Source organism: Coregonus lavaretus (genome assembly GCF_964263955.1).
Source record: "Coregonus lavaretus genome assembly, chromosome: 12".
NCBI classification, from domain to species: Eukaryota; Metazoa; Chordata; class Actinopteri; order Salmoniformes; family Salmonidae; genus Coregonus; species Coregonus lavaretus.
This window is the reverse complement of record NC_139999.1, coordinates 41,806,963-41,827,218: the sequence shown is the minus strand read 5'-3', so window position 1 is coordinate 41,827,218 and position 20,256 is coordinate 41,806,963. Positions and strand designations below refer to the sequence as shown.

Below are 20,256 nucleotides of genomic sequence, written 5' to 3'. Positions count from 1 at the left end.
CTGACATGTAGAGTGTGGAATCAACCACATAAATAGTCATTCTAGCTTTGTGTAAGACCTGTGGAAAATAATTTGTAAAAATAGAGTAACGGACCAATGCAACTGCCCTGAGGGACAACGCACTGTACATACTGTATCTGATGTTAGAGAAGCTTCCATTGAAGAACACTCTCTGGGTTCTATTGGATAAATAACTCTCCAACCATGTGATGGCATTTTTATGATCAATAACGTCGAAGGCTGCATTGAAATCTAACAATACAGCTCCAACTATCATTTGATTATCTATTTATTTTAACCAATCATCAGTCATCTGAGTCAGTGCAGTACATGTTGAGTGCCCTTCTATATATGCATGCTGAATGCCAGTAGTTAAGTTGTTCTCTGAAAAAAAACATTGTATTTGGTCAAACACAATCCTCTCCATCAGTTTACTCAGAACTGGCAGCAAACTGATTGGGCGGCTGTTAGAGCCAGCAAAAGGTCCTTTACTGTTTTTAGAATTACTTTAGCTTCCTTCCATGCCTGTGGTCACACACCCTCCTTTAGGCTTTGGTTACAGTACATTCTGCTACCAATACAGTCTGCTACCATTCTCAATAGTTTCCCATCAAGGTTGTCTATATTAGTTGGCTTATCATTACTGATGGATGACAATAGTTTTTCCACCTCTCCCATACTAACTTGACAAAATTCAAAACAGCAATCCTTCTCTTTCATTATTAGATATTTTATACAAAAATATTATGGTTCAATGTTGTCATTTCACTTCTGAGTTTTTCCACTTTACTAGTGAAATAGTCATTGAAATGATTGGCAATATCGGAAGGTTTTGTTATAAATGACCCATGAACTTTTCTGCCCATGATGATATCATTTAAGGTACTCCAAAGTATTTTCCCATTGTGTTTTATGTCATTTATCTTTGTTTGGTAATATAATATCTGCTTCTTTTTGTTAAGTTTATTCACAACATTTCTCAATTTACAGTATGTCAGTATGTCAACCAATCATCTGAGCAGCTTGACTCTTTTGCATAATTTATTTTAACCATAACATTTTTCAATTCATCATCAATCCAGGGGGATCTAACAGTTCTCACAGTTAGTTTCTTAACAAGTGCATGCTTGTCAACAATTGGCATGAATAATTGTACAAATACTTCCAGTGCTGCATCTGGATTCACTTCCTCATACACATCAGACCAACAATTTTTTTACATCATCAACAAATGAATACTGAGAAACATTTTGTATGATCTTTTATAAATTACTTTAGGCCCAACCTTTGGCACTTTGGCTTTCCTTGTCACTGCCACAATGTTATGGGTACTACAGCCAATCAAAATTGATATTGCTTTGGAGCAAAGCTCTGCGGCGTTAGTGAAGATATGATCAATACAAGTGGATGTTACAGATCCAAGACTATTGGTATGCACTCTAATTGGTTGAGTGATAACCTGGGTCATATTACATGCATTAGTCACAGTTAGCAGCTTCCTCTTAAGAGGACAGCTAGTTGCTAAACCGTCAATGTTCAGGTCAGCCAGAAAATAGACCTCTCTGTTAACATCACAAACATTATCAAGCATTGCATACATATTATCCAAATACTGCCTGTTAGCACTTGGTGGCCTATAGCAGCACCCTAAAAGAAGCGGCTTTAGATGAGGCAGGTGAAGTTGCAACTACAACACTTCAACAACATTTGACATGAACTTCTCTCTAAGATTTACAGGAATATGGCTCTGAACATATACAGTAACACCTCCCCCATAGGCATTCCTGTCTTTACTGTAGATGTAATATCCCTGTATTGCTACTGCTGTATCATCAAAGGAATTATCTAAGTGAGTTTCAGAGATTAGCAAGTTATTGATTTCATGAACATTATTTCTAAGACTACATATATTAATAATGGCTATTCTTAGCTATTCTTGGTAGCTTATTTATTTTGTCTCCATATTATGTCTATCTCCGATAAGTGTGTGTGTGTGTGTGTGTGTGTGTGTGTGATGTTGGGCTGATGCTACTGACCCTAAGGATTGGATCTCTCATTCCTCCCAGTCTTTTTGGAGGGAGGGTGGAAAATGAGCCTGTTGTAGCGGATGTAAGCAATGTTCCCATGCTGTCTGGCAGCTTTCATAGCTGGGATAAGTTATTTCCACCTCTGGCGCACAGCTTCAGAGAAGTCCTTATTGAGGAAGATGTTGGTTCCTCTCAAGTTCTTGGCTCTCTCCAGAAAAGCCATCTTGTCCTTAAACCTTGACCAATATCGGCCTGGGTCTGTCACCTAGGCTGGTTACATGTTTCCTAGACCTGTGGGTGTGCTCCACCTCAATCTTCGTATGATCCATCTGCAGCTTTTCAGTTATAATTTTTCTTACTTTCTCCTCAGACTCGGGCCAGTTCTCATGTGAAGACTCTGGTATGCCATCCACAACAATGTTATTCCTCCTGGATTGTCCCTTTAAATAGTCTGTTTTCCCAGTCATTGTTAATAATGATTCAAAGACAGTGCTGATGTCATCTCGAGAGGACTTACAGTTTGTTGTCACCTTGCTGCAAGTGTCTTTCAGGACATCCACCTCTCTCCTGGGGTCCACACGAAACATGACATAATATAGAACATTAATAGACAATAACTGCTCAAGGACAGAACTACATCAAACCGCAAACGGTTCTTAAGGTCCTGGATCTCTCTGGTCAGATCGTCCATTCTTTTGTTAGTTGAGCCCATCAGTATTTGGACAACGCTCTTGAAGCTATTTTTCTGTTGTAAACACTGCTTGTAGAACCCTTTTTGTTCATTTTTATAAGATCCTTCACTGAGGTCCTGTATACCCCTTTGAATAAAGATACACACCGACAGATTAATTATAGCCATTATAGGCATACGAGTGACCTGTGTGAGTGTGAGTCTGAGTATGTGTGTGTTGGGCACACGTGCATGTGGGTGCTGCTAGCATGTGTATATGTCTGTGTATATGTCTATGTGTGTGTACTCTGTGTATATGTCAATGTGTGTGTACTCTGTGGAAATGTCTATGTGTGTGTACTCTGTGGAAATGTCTATGTGTGTGTACTCTGTGGAAATGTCTATGTGTGTGTACTCTGTGGAAATGTCTATGTGTGTGTACTCTGTGGAAATGTCTATGTGTGTGTACTCTGTGGAAATGTCTATGTGTGTGTACTCTGTGGAAATGTCTATGTGTGTGTACTCTGTGGAAATGTATATGTGTGTGTACTCTGTGGAAATGTCTGTGTGTGTACTCTGTGTATATGTCTATGTGTGTGTACTCGATTTGTATATGTCTACGTGTGTGTACTCGATTTGTATATGTCTACGTGTGTGTACTCGATTTGTATATGTCTACGTGTGTGTACTCTATGTGTATATGTCTATGTGTGTGTACTCTGTGTATTTGTATATGTCTATGTGTGTGTATATGTCTGTGTGTGTACTCTGTGTATATGTCTATGTGTGTGTACTCTGTGTCTATGTGTGTGTACTCTATGTGTACATGTCTGTGTGTGTACTCTGTGTACATGTCTAGGTGTGTGTACTCTATGTGTATTTTTCTATGTGTGTGTACTCTATGTGTATATGTCTACGTGTGTGTACTCGATTTGTATATGTCTACGTGTGTGTACTCGATTTGTATATGTTTACGTGTGTGTACTCTATGTGTATATGTCTATGTGTGTGTACTCTGTGTATTTGTATATGTCTATGTGTGTGTATATGTCTATGTGTGTGTACTCTGTGTATATGTCTATGTGTGTGTACTCTGTGTCTATGTGTGTGTACTCTATGTGTACATGTCTAGGTGTGTGTACTCTATGTGTATTTTTCTATGTGTGTGTACTCTATGTGTATATGTGTATATGTCTATGTGTGTGTACACAATGTGTATATGTCTATGTGTGTGAGTGTGTGTGTGTGTGGGAACCAGAGTATATGAGCAGAGCGGAGCTGGAGCGGAGCGAGGAGCAGAGCGTACCCAATTTGACTGGAGCTTGAAGCGAGATTCCCAAAGGCTGGAGCATTGGCCTTCTCGCCCGCTCCAATTTCGCTCCAGTAGCTCTCCAGTAGCGCTCACTTCACCAGCTCAGGGCATGCCCGCCCCAGCATGCATTTGTAGTCTACTTGTGTGCTTCTATAGCCCCTTGCTTTAGCTACTGATAAAACACACAGGTGCTAAATCAAGGTGACTTACAAAGATGAGGACCAAGAGCAAGAGAGGGAGTGCGGTGATTTAGTGTCCACAACTAAGAATCATTGTGGAATCTGAAAAGACACATATCCCAAAAGCATGCTACGTGCACATGTTAAAAGAAAGGAACGAGGTGGGTAGATAACTAAGTGTGTCACTGTAGCAAAGTATTTATTAACAAAAAATCTGATCTCTTAAAAGTTTAGTTCATTTTCGTTCTATTATCTATACAATAGGCCATCATTGATTTTGGTCCAATAGGCCTGGCATATTCCCACGTTCAAGGTGATTTCCATTTTTATTGGGTTATTTTGTCTAAAAACATTTAGGCCTACCTATAGAAACATGTAAAAACAACTCTGCATCTCTTCCCAGCCTGGCAAGAGTGGCCAAAAGGGCATTTAGCATCCCCAGTGGCTCTGCAAGTGTGGAGAGGATATTCTCCACTACTGGCCGGCTCTCCAGGCACCATCACATGAGCCTGAAGCCACAGACTGCCCAAACTCGTGTTTCTAAAAATGAATTCTAAAAATGAATTCAATGTCCCTACCAGCCTATTGTGTCGCACCCGCAAATGCTTCACAATGTATTTCTTTGTAGGCTATCGCCTTGACATAATTGAAATAATATAGGCTAAATATTTACATTTCTTAGGCTCCCTGTCTGGCTCCTGACCTAATTAGAGTGTTTATATGCTGTTTAATATGACATTTGAAATTATGTTCACTTCTTACATTCACCTTTTCATGTTTATTCAAATACTTTTCATTCAAATCCATATGGTTTGGTTTCAATACTTAACCAATTGGTAGGTCCAGGTAGTCACAACAATAGATGGGTGTTGGTTAAATTGTGATTTTAATGAATGGAGCGAATTTGGAGCAGCAGTTTCTTTTCCTGTGAGCGCAGAGCGGTTTTTAACAGAGCAGGAGCGGTAGGAAAGCACGTGGAGCGCCAGAGCGCCACTCCATGAGCAATGAGCAGGATTTCCAACCGCTCAACTCAACTCACATGCTCTGGTGGGAACATAACACTGTACTGTGTGTATTATTTGGGTTCCTAGCACACATAAAGCACTTGAAGAAGAAGAGATGGTTGAAGTTTACTTCGGTGTTTGTGAGTGGAGCATTGAAGGAGCCAGACTGCTATGAGTCGTCATTGGCTCTGTATTGTTAACACTCTCCCTTGCTGAATGAATCATCTGTACTAATCTAGGACAACATCAGCAGGCAGGGCTAGCCAGGGTAAAGTAAACGTAACCATTATTATTTATTATTAGTTATTCACGCAACCCAACTGGCTGGTTCAAAATAACCCAGCATGTGTTCTGTCCAATATTTGCTGGGTTACCAAATAACCCAAACTGGCTTGTTTTAACCCAGCATTTTTTGAGTGTAGAAAACCTTTTAAGATAATGCAATCAGTCTTCTTAAAAGCTATGGCCCACCTGTTTCTGAGAAAAAGAGGACAGCACACACAATTAGTTATTTATTTTATTTTATTTTACCAGCACAGAAATACAGTGAGGGGAAAAAAGTATTTGATCCCCTGCTGATTTTGTACGTTTGCCCACTGACAAAGAAATGATCAGTCTATAATTTTAATGGTAGGTTTATTTGAACAGTAAGAGACAGAATAACAACAAAAAAATCCAGAAAAACGCATGTCAAAAATGTTATAAATTAATTTGCATTTTTAATGAGGGAAATAAGTATTTGACTCCCGGCCGCGACTGGGAGACCCATGGGGCGGCGCACAATTGGCCCAGCGTCGTCCAAGGTAGGGGAGGGAATGGCTGGCAGGGATGTAGCTCAGTTGGTAGAGCATGGCGTTTGCAACGCCAGGGTTATGGGTTCGATTCCCACAGGGGGCCAGTATGAAAAAATAAATAAAATAATGTATGCACTCACTAACTGTAAGTCTCTCTGGATAAGAGCGTCTGCTAAATGACTAAAATGTAAAATGTACTTGGTGGCAAAACCCTTGTTGGAAATCACAGAGGTCAGACGTTTCTTGTAATTGGCCACCAGGTTTGCACACATGTCAGGAGGGATTTTGTCCCACTCCTCTTTGCAGATCTTCTCCAAGTCATTAAGGTTTTGAGGCTGACGTTTGGCAACTCAAACCTTCAGCTCCCTCCACACATTTTTTATGGGATTAAGGTCTGGAGACTGGCTAGGCCACTCCAGGACCTTAATGTGCTTCTTCTTGAGCCACTCCTTTGTTGCCTTGGCCGTGTGTTTTGGGTCATTGTCATGCTGGAATACTCATCCACTACCCATTTTCAATGCCCTGGCTGAGGGAAGGAGGTTCTCACCCAAGATTTGACTGTACATGGCCCCGTCCATCGTCCCTTTGATGCGGTGAAGTTGTCCTGTCCCCTTAGCAGAAAAACACCCCCAAAGCATAATGTTTCCACCTCCATGTTTGACGGTGGGGATGGTGTTCTTGGGGTCATAGGCAGCATTCCTCCTCCTCCAAACACGGCGAGTTGAGTTGATGCCAAAGAGCTCGATTTTGGTCTCATCTGACCACAATACTTTCACCCAGTTCTCCTCTGAATCATTCAGATGTTCATTGTCAAACTTCAGACGGGCATGTATATGTGCTTTCTTGAGCAGGGGGACCTTGTGGGCGCTGCAGGATTTCAGTCCTTCACAGCGTAGTGTGTTACCAATTGTTTTCTTGGTGACTATGGTCCCAGCTGCCTTGAGATCATTGACAAGATCTTCCCGTGTAGTTCTGGGCTGATTCCTCACCATTCTCATGATCATTGCAACTCCACGAGGTGTGATCTTGCATGGAGCACCAGGCCGAGGGAGATTGACAGTTATTTTGTGTTTCTTCCATTTGCGAATAATCGCACCAACTGTTGTCACCTTCTCACCAAGCTGCTTGGTGATGGTCTTGTAGCCCATTCCAGCCTTGTGTAGGTCTACAATCTTGTCCCTGACATCCTTGGAGAGCTCTTTGGTCTTGGTCATGGTGGAGAGTTTGGAATCTGATTGATTGATTGCTTCTGTGGACAGGTGTCTTTTATACAGGTAACAAACTGAGATTAGGAGCACTCCCTTTAAGAGTGTGCTCCTAATCTCAGCTCGTTACCTGTATAAAAGACACCTGGGAGCCAGAAATCTTTCTGATTGAGAGGGGGTCAAATACTTATTTCCCTAATTAAAATGCAAATCAATTTATAACATTTTTGACATGTGTTTTTTGTTGTTGTTATTCTGTCTCTCCCTGTTCAAATAAACATACCATTCAAATTATAGACTGATAATTTCTTTGTAAGTGGGCAAATGTACAAAATTAGCAGGGGATCAAATACTTTTTTCCCTCACTGTACGCCCACCTATATTCCCATATGGTGAAATTGAATTGGCATTTTCTGCACCATACAGTAGGTCTTTGAAGGTGTGGGTGTGTTACTGCCTTTAGAGATGCATCCCAAATAACACCCTATTACCTATATAGTGCACTACCTTTGACTAGAACTGTTTGGGCCGTTGTCAAAAGTAGTGGACTAAATATGGAATAGGGTGCCATTTGGGACATCATTTAGGTCTAGATTATGCATGTGCCCACTGCCTACTGCTTGGTGGTTAAAGCTTTATAAAGCCGCTCAGCCTTTGTACTGTAGCCTAGCTGGGTCTAATTTTGGAATAAACGTCCATTTTGCTTCCTGCCCTCTCTGGAATTATGTAACGAGTGTGAGTCAGGTGAAAAGTTTACTGCTTTGGACTACAGCTCTCTGTGATGCCTAAATTAGCAAAACACTCACTGATCACACTGTTAAAAGAGCAAGATAAAAACATTTGGACCACTGTATAGGATAGGATCAGTAGAAATGTCACTGGAAAATGTTGTGAAATTGTTGTCTTTTCAGAGGTGTTTAGAGTTAAATTAAGCACAGTGCATGAGAATTTGCCTTCTGAGTTATGTAAATGTTAATTTTGGCTATCCTTTTTCACACACAACTGCAAGCATAATACAGACATTCACACATAAAATAATAATGTGCACGTATCGACACAAATGCAGGCACACACACTTCATCTCCACATGAATCACTGGAGATACTGCTCCCTCTACTCTTTCCTCATCCTTCTCTCTCCCTCTCTGTATTTGTTTTCTCTTTATCCCTTCTCTCTCTCCTCTTCCTCTCTCCTCATGCTTCTCCCTTTCTCTCACTCACCTTTTCTCCCCACATCTCCCTCTTTCTCTCTCTCACCCTCTTTTGTTTCTCTATCCCCTGCTCTCTCTCTCTCTCTCTCTCTCTCTCTCTATCCCCTGCTCTCTCTCTATCCCATGCTCTCTCTTTCTCTCTATTTCTTGCCTCGTCCTTATCTTTCTTTCTCTCTCTCCCTCTGTCTTTTCTCTCATATAAAGACACCCTTGAACAACAGAAATAGATATGCTCCTTTGTATTTTCATAGAATGTAAATTACCCAGTAATGACATAATCTGGCCATGAGGGGAAAAAAAGGATAGCTGGTGGTATAGTAATTAAAAAGGTACTGCTATTCTACTCTTGCAGTACGTTAAACCCCTATTACACATTAAAATAAGTTATTGGTAAGCAGTAGATGCAGAAACATCTAATAGGCTAAGGAACACAAAACAATGACATTGCTGACTTTGTAGTTCTGTCCTGTGCAGCTATAGTTAATACAAGCTAACACTACAAGCTAACTATACAAGCTAACACTACCAGCTAACACTACAAGCTAACGCTATGCATACCTAATGACTGACTGTAATTTAACTGTATTGTATGTATATACGTGTTTCAGTTATGCCTGGTTTAGGTCACTGTATGGGTCTGGTGTCATGCTGCATTCAATCTGTTGTCTGTGTTACTAGTATCATACAGCGCGCACACACACACACACACACAGAACTGACTGCCTAAGCAGCAACTATTATTAGCATTGACCTTTCAGAGTCAAGTCCTGGTAGAAAAACAACAAGGTGACTGGATGAATGGATGCCACTACCTCATCTTTTACGCATTTTAATATTTTCATGTGACTCTTCAGGTAGAAATTAGGCATTTGCTAAAAAAAACAAATAAAGTTGTAGTCTACCAGTGAATTGCCTAATATTAGGACAAGGGGGGACTATTCACTATGGTCAACATTATGGAGTGTCAGGGGAGATGTGGCTAGGCTTGGGCGGTACCCATATTGTCATACCTTCATACTGACTTTGTGCCATACCGGGATATTCGGTAATAACGGCACTGAACACAAGGGGCGCTATTTTCAAACCCCACTGAGCCTTTGTAATCCAAAGGTTAACAATGCTAACAAGTACATGTAAAATCCCATAGAGAATGCTAACTACATGATAACGAGCGCATTGCGAACATTTTATACAGTCTCTGACCTAAACTATTTTCAGGACAGACATCCCAGTTCATAAAGTTATACAAGTAAGTCAAAAATCCTACTCACAATTTACTGCACGCACAAAACAAATATTAGACAGCAAGGCTCTTCATCCAGGAGGTTATTCTCTGCTGTTACCGGCAAGCGAAGCTTGATTTTGGAAGAAGCTAACCACTTAACTAGATAGCTAACTAGCTACTATGCACAACTGCAGGCATTTAGCACATTTTAGACAGTTAATGTAATAGTTATAAGATATCTAGCTGGCAAACATTTAGTTGTGAATTCCATACTGTAACTAGATCACCTGGCACAACAGTGAGTGACTCACAAGGCTCCTGTCTATCGTCGTTGTGTGCTTGTAAACAAAACATCACGTGACTGGGGACTACCGGTAAGCTTCATCATGAAAAATGATGTGACGGGTGAAATTAAGAATACGATCTTATTTATCTCCTAACATATTGCTCAAGTTGACTACAGGTATTTACTTAAAAAGTAGCTACAAATATTCAAATATACAAACAAAAAAAAGTCAAAGAAATAGTTTAAACGGTATTGACGGTATTGAAAAACCATCCCGTGGCTATTTCGAAATACCCCGGTATACGGTGTATATACGGTATACCGCCCAAGCCTATCTGTGGCAGACTAATACTATGCCAATACCAATAGCTGGTGAAGACAGAGCCTAGGTGTGTGTCTGTGTGTATGCGTGTCATGTGTGCGTGTGTGTGTGTGCAGAGGTGGGGAGAGTCAGAGGAAACAAAGCTGGTCGTTTGCTGAGCAACAACAACAATAGGTGAACATCTGACAGCTGTATTGATTTTGGGGAAACAAAACACAATTACCCTCTTGAAGTCTCCTCTAATTCATTTTTATTTCGTAGCTCCCTTCACTCCCTGTTGAGTAAAGTGCCACTTGGACTCCCCACCTTAATCCAATAGAATTTATCTGAGATTATGTCTGTATTCTTTCCATCTCATCCTCCAGGCACACACACGCACACACACACACACACACACACACACACACACACACACACACAACAGGTCACTCGTGTGCCTATAATGGCTATAATGAATCTGTCTGTGTGTATCTGTATTCAAAGGGGTACGCGGGACCACAGCTCTGCTGGACTAGTGGGAGCTTTGCCATCGTTGCCTCTGGAGTGTTCCGTCAGCTTCCTTAAGTCTTTTACACACTCTCTCCTCCCTACATGGAAGTCCAGAGGCCTGGTCCCCCATCAACAAACAACGTCCCAGACTACTGTAGAGTTTACAGTTCAGAAAAATGTTTTTAAGTGTCACTCCATAATGATACAATAATACAAAATGCGGATAAAACAACAACATTGTGGACCACTCAAGTTTAGTTTTGAGACACTAAAAACAATCATAGTCAAACATGGTACAGGCGTCATCTATAATACTTTACATAATCTATACACATGTATGCATAAACAAAAAACAAGGTACAGTAGATAAAAGGACAATTAGGCACTTCTAAATAAATATATTTGTTGGATGATAAGGTTGCAGGCTTTGGTGCTGGCATTTACATTATTGTTACCTGATAAAATGTCTCAATGTATTATTTTCATCTAAACCGTTACAATTTTCATTTTGTCTGGACGACTGGTGTATGCGCAGTTGGAGCACTTGCATGATCCACCGCAGTTGCAAGCTCCAGTTTTGGAGCATTCACAAGAATAAATTTTTCTGTTTTTAATCCCCCTTCTTTATCCGAATGGACCGCAGTAGTTCGGCTGGGTCTCAGTGGTGCGCTGTATAACCTGCAGTAAAGCAAGGCATGTTTCAATGGAACCATCGTTACAACTGTACTCTACACATGAGACCTTTATGAGACATGTGACTTCTGTGGCGAATCTAGGTTTGTATCACACAAACATAAGACATTCTGAATTATAGGTTTTCTGTCTCCTTTGCTCCCAGATTGTCTGCCCCTTGAGCAACTACATGGTATCAGGCTGCCTGCCTATTACATTCAGCTTGCTACAGGAGTAGCCTAGCCATAGACATTCTAATTAGTATTTGTTGGTACACTGATTACATTACGTAACCATTGGACAATGAAGCTCATCATGTAAGAGCCAATGAGAGCCGAGCACAGCTGTCAATAAGGGGTGTGTCCTGTGTTCCCTGTCTCAGTCTGTGAAGTGAAGACACACCCTCTCTTCCCAGAGAGGACAGCCAAGGGCGTGGGGGTGTGTGTGTGCATGTGCGTGTATGTATTAGGACACAGCAAGGACGAGTCAGAGCATCTCTACTCTCTGTTCTAGCAGCTGTTGGGGTAGAGAGACAAAACCACAGAGGCTGAATCTCAAGTATTGATCTCACTGATGTTTTTCATCCTCTGGTGTTTCTGCTTTGCCTCTCTCTCTCTCTCTCTCTCTCTATTCTCTCTCTATTCTCTCTCTCTCTCTATTCTCTCTATATTCTCTCTCTCCTCTCTATTCTCTCAGTCTCTTTTTCTCTCAGAAAAGGTTGTCTTGTCAGAGGAGAGTTCTTTGGTTTGAACATTAGACAGAATGTCAACCAAAAATAGAGAGGTTCTCTACAGAGCCAGATACTTTCTCTCTCCTGTTTTGTTTTGGGAGTGGGAGTGGGATGGGACTGGGGTGTAAAAGAGGACACAGGAGGGGGTGGTCAAGGGGGGGATGGCGCCTTAATTTTAGTGTGTGTTCATGCAGGTGAGTGGAGAGAAGTGGGGGGAATGGTGATTTGGACACACATATTGTGCCGAGGCACAACGTCTCACAGGCACAATGCTACGACATGGTACTTTTCCATCTCTCCCTCTTCCTACAGTACACCACCGCAGTCTGGCATTTCAAACCCAACTCTGAACAACAAAAAAGGGGCCTAAACCTGCAGTTGCACCTTGTGTGCTACAATCTGGAATGGCACCCTATTCCCTAAAGAGTGCAATTCCTTTGACCACATACTCCAGTCAAAATAAGTGCAATACAGTGGGGAAAAAAAGTATTTAGTCAGCCACCAATTGTGCAAGTTCTCCAACTTAAAAAGATGAGAGAGGCCTGTAATTTTCATCATAGGTACACGTCAACTATGACAGACAAAATGAGAAAAATTCCAGAAAATCACATTGTAGGATTTTTTATGAATTTATTTGCAAATTATGGTGGAAAATAAGTATTTGGTCAATAACAAAAGTTTCTCAATACTTTGTTATATACCCTTTGTTGGCAATGACACAGGTCAAACGTTTTCTGTAAGTCTTCACAAGGTTTTCACACACTGTTGCTGGTATTTTGGCCCATTCCTCCATGCAGATCTCCTCTAGAGCAGTGATGTTTTGGGGCTGTCGCTGGGCAACACGGACTTTCAACTCCCTCCAAAGATTTTCTATGGGGTCGAGATCTGGAGACTGGCTAGGCCACTCCAGGACCTTGAAATGCTTCTTTACGAAGCCACTCCTTCGTTGCCCGGGCGGTGTGTTTGGGATCATTGTCATGCTGAAAGACCCAGCCACGTTTCATCTTCAATGCCCTTGCTGATGGAAGGAGGTTTTCACTCAAAATCTCACGATACATGGCTCCATTCATTCTTTCCTTTACATGGATCAGTCGTCCTGGTCCCTTTGCAGAAAAACAGCCCCAAAGCATGATGTTTCCACCCCCATGCTTCACAGTAGGTATGGTGTTCTTTGGATGCAACTCAGCATTCTTTGTCCTCCAAACACGATGAGTTGAGTTTTTACCAAAAAGTTATATTTTGGTTTCATCTGACCATATGACATTCTGGCTTAAGCAGGGGGACACGTCTGGCACTGCAGGATTTGAGTCCCTGGCGGCGTAGTGTGTTACTGATGGTAGGCTTTGTTACTTTGGTCCCAGCTCTCTGCAGGTCATTCACTAGGTCTTGCGTGGAGCCCCAGATCGAGGGAGATTATCAGTGGTCTTGTATGTCTTCCATTTCCTAATAATTGCTCCCACAGTTGATTTCTTCAAACCAAGCTGCTTACCTATTGCAGATTCAGTCTTCCCAGCCTGGTGCAGGTCTACAAAATGTGTTTCTGGTGTCCTTTGACAGCTCTTTGGTCTTGGCCATAGTGGAGTTTGGAGTGTGACTGTTTGAGGTTGTGGACAGGTGTCTTTTATACTGATAACAAGTTCAAACAGGTGCCATTAATACAGGTAACGAGTGGAGGACAGAGGAGCCTCTTAAAGAAGAAGTTACAGGTCTGTGAGAGCCAGAAATCTTGCTTGTTTGTACGTGACCAAATACTTATTTTCCACCATAATTTGCAAATAAATTCATTAAAAATCCTACAATGTGATTTTCTGGAATAAAAAATCTCAATTTGTCTGTCATAGTTGACGTGTACCTATGAAGAAAATTACAGGCCTCTCATCTTTTTAAGTGGGAGAACATGCACAATTGGTGGCTGACTAAATACTTTTTTTTATATATATACGGAATAGGGTGCCATTTCAGATGCAGTGCTTGTCTTGTATTGTGTTAACAAACCTAGCCATCACACCTAGAGTACTGTATGAACTGAACAGTAAAACTGCAGTTACTCCTTGACTTGCATTGATCACACGTACTGTACTCTATGAGCTGAACTGCACACATTAGCAGACCTAAGCAGGTCCTTTGAGGCCTATTGTCAAGATGTATAAGCCACTGGAGCTGCTGATATACTGTACCCATAATGCATATCAATCTGAGTCAGTTCTTCCATCTGGACCTGTGTGCATACAGACATAAACTCAGAGAGAACATGAAAGGCCATTACACACGCTGACACTGAGGCAGGTTTTGAATTAAAGTGTTAATCCAAAATAATGTCTGCAGAGCATACATTACAAATTTAAAGTGCACAGACTTTGATTTAATGTATTAATAAAAGATAGCTACATGTGTTGAGGGACTCATAAAGTATTGAGAAAAAATATTTATTCAAATACCTTCTTGTCGTCGACAGGAAATGAAAAAGGAAAAAGAAAGATGTTGTAATTATTATTACAGTGTGGACCAGTCAGTCTATGTATGAACTAGGTTTAACAGAACATGACAGGGTTGTCTAGTATAGTTATATCTTAAAGGGGAACTGCCCCCGCTGATCTGGCTTCATTTTTTGGCTTGCTCCTCAAGAAATGCTGGCGGACATGATAGAAGCCAAACGTGAGTTGGGTTGGGGGTGTGGTTTGATGTGTATTTTTTTGGGGGGGGTGTGTCCTTGCCACCACCAAGACCCATCTGTCAGAACCTTGCCCGCAGCTGTTTCCCCCCACTCAATCACAACAAACAAACCTCCTGCAGGTTGAGTTCAATAACTACAGGCAGATGTATGGTGAGATGCCAGATGAAGCTTTGAATAGGTCAGTAGTCTACAGAGTAACATAAGAAGAATGCAATTGCTGAATTTATGTCGATATTCTAAGGAATGGATCAAAGTTTACAGAAAGGTTACCTAGAGTAAAATGGAGGAGGGTCATGCTTTTTCAATTTCAGTCAAGGGGAGGGTTTAGTATTTTTTAAATCTAGTCCAGGGGAAGGTCATGTCATTTGTAATTGATGAAATTTAAATATTTCTCAGTATTTTAGAACTAGTTGCTTATTAGGCTATATATCGATGTGTGCCTGATGCCTCCCCTCATCTCTAATTCTCCGCTGGGTGCGCAATATCAAGTACGCCTATAGGCTATTTAGTGTGGTCTCAATCAAATGATCCATAGACTATAGGCTATAGGCTAAGAATTGCATGCTCGGAGAACCACAGAGCAAAGTTATATTCATAAGATAGCTGCTGGGATGGTGTAAATAAAACTAGGCTGCATTACACACTGCAATGGATATTCCAACCTGAGCCCCGGCCTGCTCTGCTCTTGCTGATCAAAACCTTTTTTGTGTGCTGCTTAACCAATGGCTGTGCTGTGTAGGTCTATGGTGGCAGTTCAGGAGGAGAGTCAAAGGTTTCTTCCTAAAATAATTTTTGATTAGGCCTAGTCCCAAAATGCACTATATTTTGCGTGTACGAGCCAATTATCCTATATTCTGTTCAGTTTGAGTAGGAGAGCGCGAAGATGAGAAGGAAGACTGGAGGTCAACTTTGATAGCTTGCTACTACTATAATAGATTTTATTAAATACAATATGTTTCTTGCAGAGGATGTATTTATCAGAGTTATTGACCTCACAATAAGCCAGATTCGAGTAACTTACATTGTGGTGCTTAAACTTGAAGTAGCAGCCGCGGCACAATCAATCAGAAATGGACAGCTCATGGTGCTGAAAGTAGGCAAATTTGAGTAGGCATCATTCATTTAAACCGTCTTCATTTTAATTAGACTAACAACAAGAGTTCTTTGTGTTGTAACCTATTTCTTCCTATTTAAGAAATAAGAGGTAGGCCTACCTGTTTGACAGATGAAATTAGGCTGCTATATCCATAGATTTGTCGGTCAATTCCACCACCCACCATGCACTCTTTAAATAGTCTACATCCGTGTCTGTGAAGGGCTGTTAAGTTAAAACCAAGACTCAAATTGAGGGGGTATGAGAGGGTATGCCGTTGGCTTACCTTTTATTAAAGAAAATGGCAAAAAGTACAGGCACATTGTTAGCTTTTGAAGAAAATGAAACGGATCCGATTGTATAAAGTGATCTAGGCCTATAACTGCACTTTGGTCCGCAATGGTTTATGCTAGAAACAGTAGACAAAAAAAATGCCTTTGCTTGGGAAGTAATCTAATTCTGTCACTATCAATTGATTAAGCTATTCAATTTCTGTACAATAGAAGATGTTTAAACCCAGACAGCTTTTAGGAAACACTTGTGACCTTCTCTCGTTGGGTTGAGTATTGGAAGAAGAGTAGCCAGCAGTTAAAGCTGGGGTGGAAAGGTAGGCCTAACTTTTGAAAGTACCATGCTCAGATTCCTAACAAAATCTCAGATTTAATTATTTGCAAACAGGGACAGTTTCGTTGCAAACAAGATTTGGCGTTAGGCCTATGTGTTCATTTTATAATATTTCTCTATCTCTTTGTCCATTCTTAGCCTGTAATTTTGGTAAATGATGGAGTATAAAAAAAGATTCTGCTAATATGTAAAATGACGTAGAATTGCATGACATTTTTATAAAAGGCAATTCTTTCTCGGACCTGCAAGCATGATGATAATTATTTTATTATAAAGCCGATCTTTTGACCCCTACTCTTGTCCACTGTGGTCTACTGTGCTCTATCAAAATTCCTGAGTTGCCATGTAATGCTTACAGGACGAAGAACAGTTTCTAAAACTGCATATCTAAGGCTCTGGTCTGTCCAAGAAGTGAGGTTAAATGCTATCCACTTTATGTTTTAATTAACATTTTGGTTATAGGGGAGGATCACTCGTTTTTCTTCTTCAAGTATTCAGGGAGGGTTTAAGTCAAATATATTTTGCTGAAGGGAGGGCCATGTCAGTGGGTGCTGTAGGTGGGTGTGGTGCAGGAATCAGATGCAGGACGCAGAAAAATAAGTCCAATAGACTTTAATGAACAGCACACTCAAATTCACGAGTCAAACGCCCGGAGGCGAGAAAGTCCGCACACAGGCGAAAACCAAAAGGCGCACAAAACAGTGCGTAAATAACCTCCGAACACAGAGGAGGAAAATACGAAATGCACAAGGCAAACAGTAGCGCACAAAACACGACAGCGAAACAATAACACACAAACACAGACACACACAACGAGAACTAAATAGAACACTAACGAGGACTAACTAGACACAGGTGTACAACATCAAGACCAAACCAAACGAACATGAAACATAGATCGGTGGCAGCTAGTACTCCGGAGACGACGACCGCCGAAGCCTGCCCGAACCAGGAGGAGGAGCAGCCTCGGCCGAAACCGTGACAGGCCATCCATTTTCATTTTAGAGAGGTCTGAATTTCTCCATGTAACGCTTATAATAAATAACATTCCCTTCCTAAACTAAGTGTTTCGATAACTTTCAAATGTAGTAACTGGTCCATGTAGAAAAAACAACCCTTTATATCAGTGGCGGTCGGTGCCGTTTAAGATGAGGGAGGATTATTATTTTTTTATGAGCATGGCCTTATTTCTATTACAGCATATTGGATGACTGTCATTCATATTCCATTCAACCAGCTCAATGTAACATTGATAGGTTTAGGCTACTACATGATACTCACATTTTCCCTGTACCTATAATGAGGTTGCTACAACATAGCCTATGAATGAAAGTTTACAACATAGGTGCACAGGTCAGAGAATTTTGAGTAATCAAGGTGACAGACAGTGACACATTCAATACTGCCTTGCACACTCTTGCCTGCATATAGCTGATCTAGGGTGTAATCATTAGTCCAACAGTTGCAAATGAGAGTTTCTATTGGACAAATTCAGGAATGTTTATCCCCATTTTGCTCCGTTTGCTTCCGTTTAAGAAACATTTTAACAGAATCTGCGGAATGAATACACCCCTGGTCACTTTCATAGCAGCCACATAAAAACAGCATGATGACTTTGATCGTTGTATGTATAATTCCTTCTTGCAACTATCTACGTGCTCTCCTCCTCTAACCTTTCCCTTCGCTTGTGGACTTCAGTGCACAACACATCAGCTGTCTTTGACCAGGCGAAAAAACCTTTCCAAGCCAAATCTTCATATCATGACCGCTACACACAGCCTACATTGTTGTCACATCATAGTCAACTAGAACTGCTAGAACTAACACGAAAGTGAAAGTAAAAATAAAATAGAAACAAATATAGCTAGCTCTCTCTCTTGCTTCTCCTTAATTTTGGAATAAATTAATTTGTTCAAAACTGTTCAACTATTGTCTTTCTCTCTCTGAGTCAACTACTCGCCACATTTTATGCACTGCAGTGCTAGCTAGTTGTAGCTTATGCTTTAAGTACAACATTTATTCTCTGATATTTTGATTGGGTGGACAACATGTCAGTTCATGCTGCAAGAGCTCTGATAAGTTGGATGTCCTCCGGAAGTTGTCATAATTACTGTGTAAGTCTATGGAAGGGGGTGAGAACCGTGAGTCTCCTAGATTTTGTATTGAAGTCAATGTACCCAGAGGAGGACAGAAGCTAGCTGTCCTCCGGCTACACCTTGGTGCTACCCTACAGAGTGCTGCTGAGGCTACTGTAGACCTTCATTGCAAAACAGTGTGTTTTAATCAATTATTTGGTGACGTGAATATATGTTGTATATTTTCATCTAAAAATGATAACTTTTTTTAATGTTTCACTATTTAGATTTTTATGAAATTCACTGAGGAGGATGGTCCTCCCCTTCCTCCTCTGAGGAACCTCCACCGCTTTACATAATACCGTAGAAGCTTCTAATGTGCACCTTTCACCTTTCATTGTCATTCCCAGCCAATGCAGATGCTGTGCCTATTGGCAATTTGTCTGGTGGTAATGGGGCTACCTTGGCAAACATGTCAGCGTGGTCATACCTTCCTGTGTGGTGTCCCGTATAGAACAGGGGTTCACTGATCCTGGTGCAGAATACACAGGGTTTCTCCCTCCCCACATTGACTGATACCATTCAATTCAAGACAAACTCCAAGCACCTATTCCACATGCTAGCTAGGGTCCTTCTAGCCTGGTTGCGTCTCTGTTCAGCTTTTACATTCCACTCCTTGCCACACCTGTCATTTGCCAAAGAAACTGGCCTTGAGTGCCAAGGATTGGAATGTTAGCTCAAAAGACTGGTACCCAGACTAGGGTCCTTCGGCAGGGCATGCAAACTATAGAACTTTGGCTGTGGAGGCATTGTCAATCCGTAAAAGGCTTTTCAGTCTGCCGTCCTTGAAATGCATTGGGGGCGATGAAACAAGGAGCCCCATTCAATGAAGGGAAGTGAAGTGGGCGGAGGGGCAATTTTGAAAAAAGGGGGCATGATTTGTTGACATAATTGTAATCCAAACCCAACCTTAAATTACTCGTTGTGACGCACTGAGGTTCTAAACTCCGTTTTAGACATGACTGACTTTATGACCAAAATTATGCTATTTACACTTTGTAGTACATGTTGACACTAGAATAAATGTTTCTGACTCATATCGTTGCCACATAGGCCATTTTCAAAGAGATTAGTTGCTTTTAAGGGGCAGTCAATCTTTAAAGGAGAGGTGCTCCTGGTACAGCCTGTCTCTCTGGCCTGTGGTGTTTACTACAGGTGACTGGTGCATTTACCTGATCTTCTTTCTCCTGTTCTCAGTCATTATTGGTCAAGATGTTTCACTTCCTTAAAAACCCAAGATTTCTCTGTGAACTATTGATAACAATTATTCAGTTGTACTTCATTGAGAGACATTGTTACACAAATCTTAGTATAGACAGAAGGGGCAACATAACATATTTCATATATAATTCAGATATAGTTTTCAGATAAGCTAAGATTATTGTTATACAGTTTATATACATATTGCTTCCTCATGCTAAGCAAGCACCCCTCCCTCGTTAGAAGCAATAAAATCAAGAGCTATCATACATTTTTAGGTTTGTATCTTCTCAAAACACTGAACTACCTTCATTAATGTATGTCAACTGTCTTCCATAGCCATAACCCATACATCTCCCATCTTTGACAGGTTGATTTATCCCTACTCATGGCTGTGTTTTATGA

General features: G+C 41.0%; 1 protein-coding gene across 1 annotated transcript in view; it reads left to right on the top strand.

The window, feature by feature from the left end:
• The window catches only part of LOC311138690 (calcium-dependent secretion activator 1-like), a 160,290-nt gene that overhangs the window by 51,622 nt on the left and 88,412 nt on the right, over window positions 1-20,256 (top strand). The window lies entirely within an intron of this gene.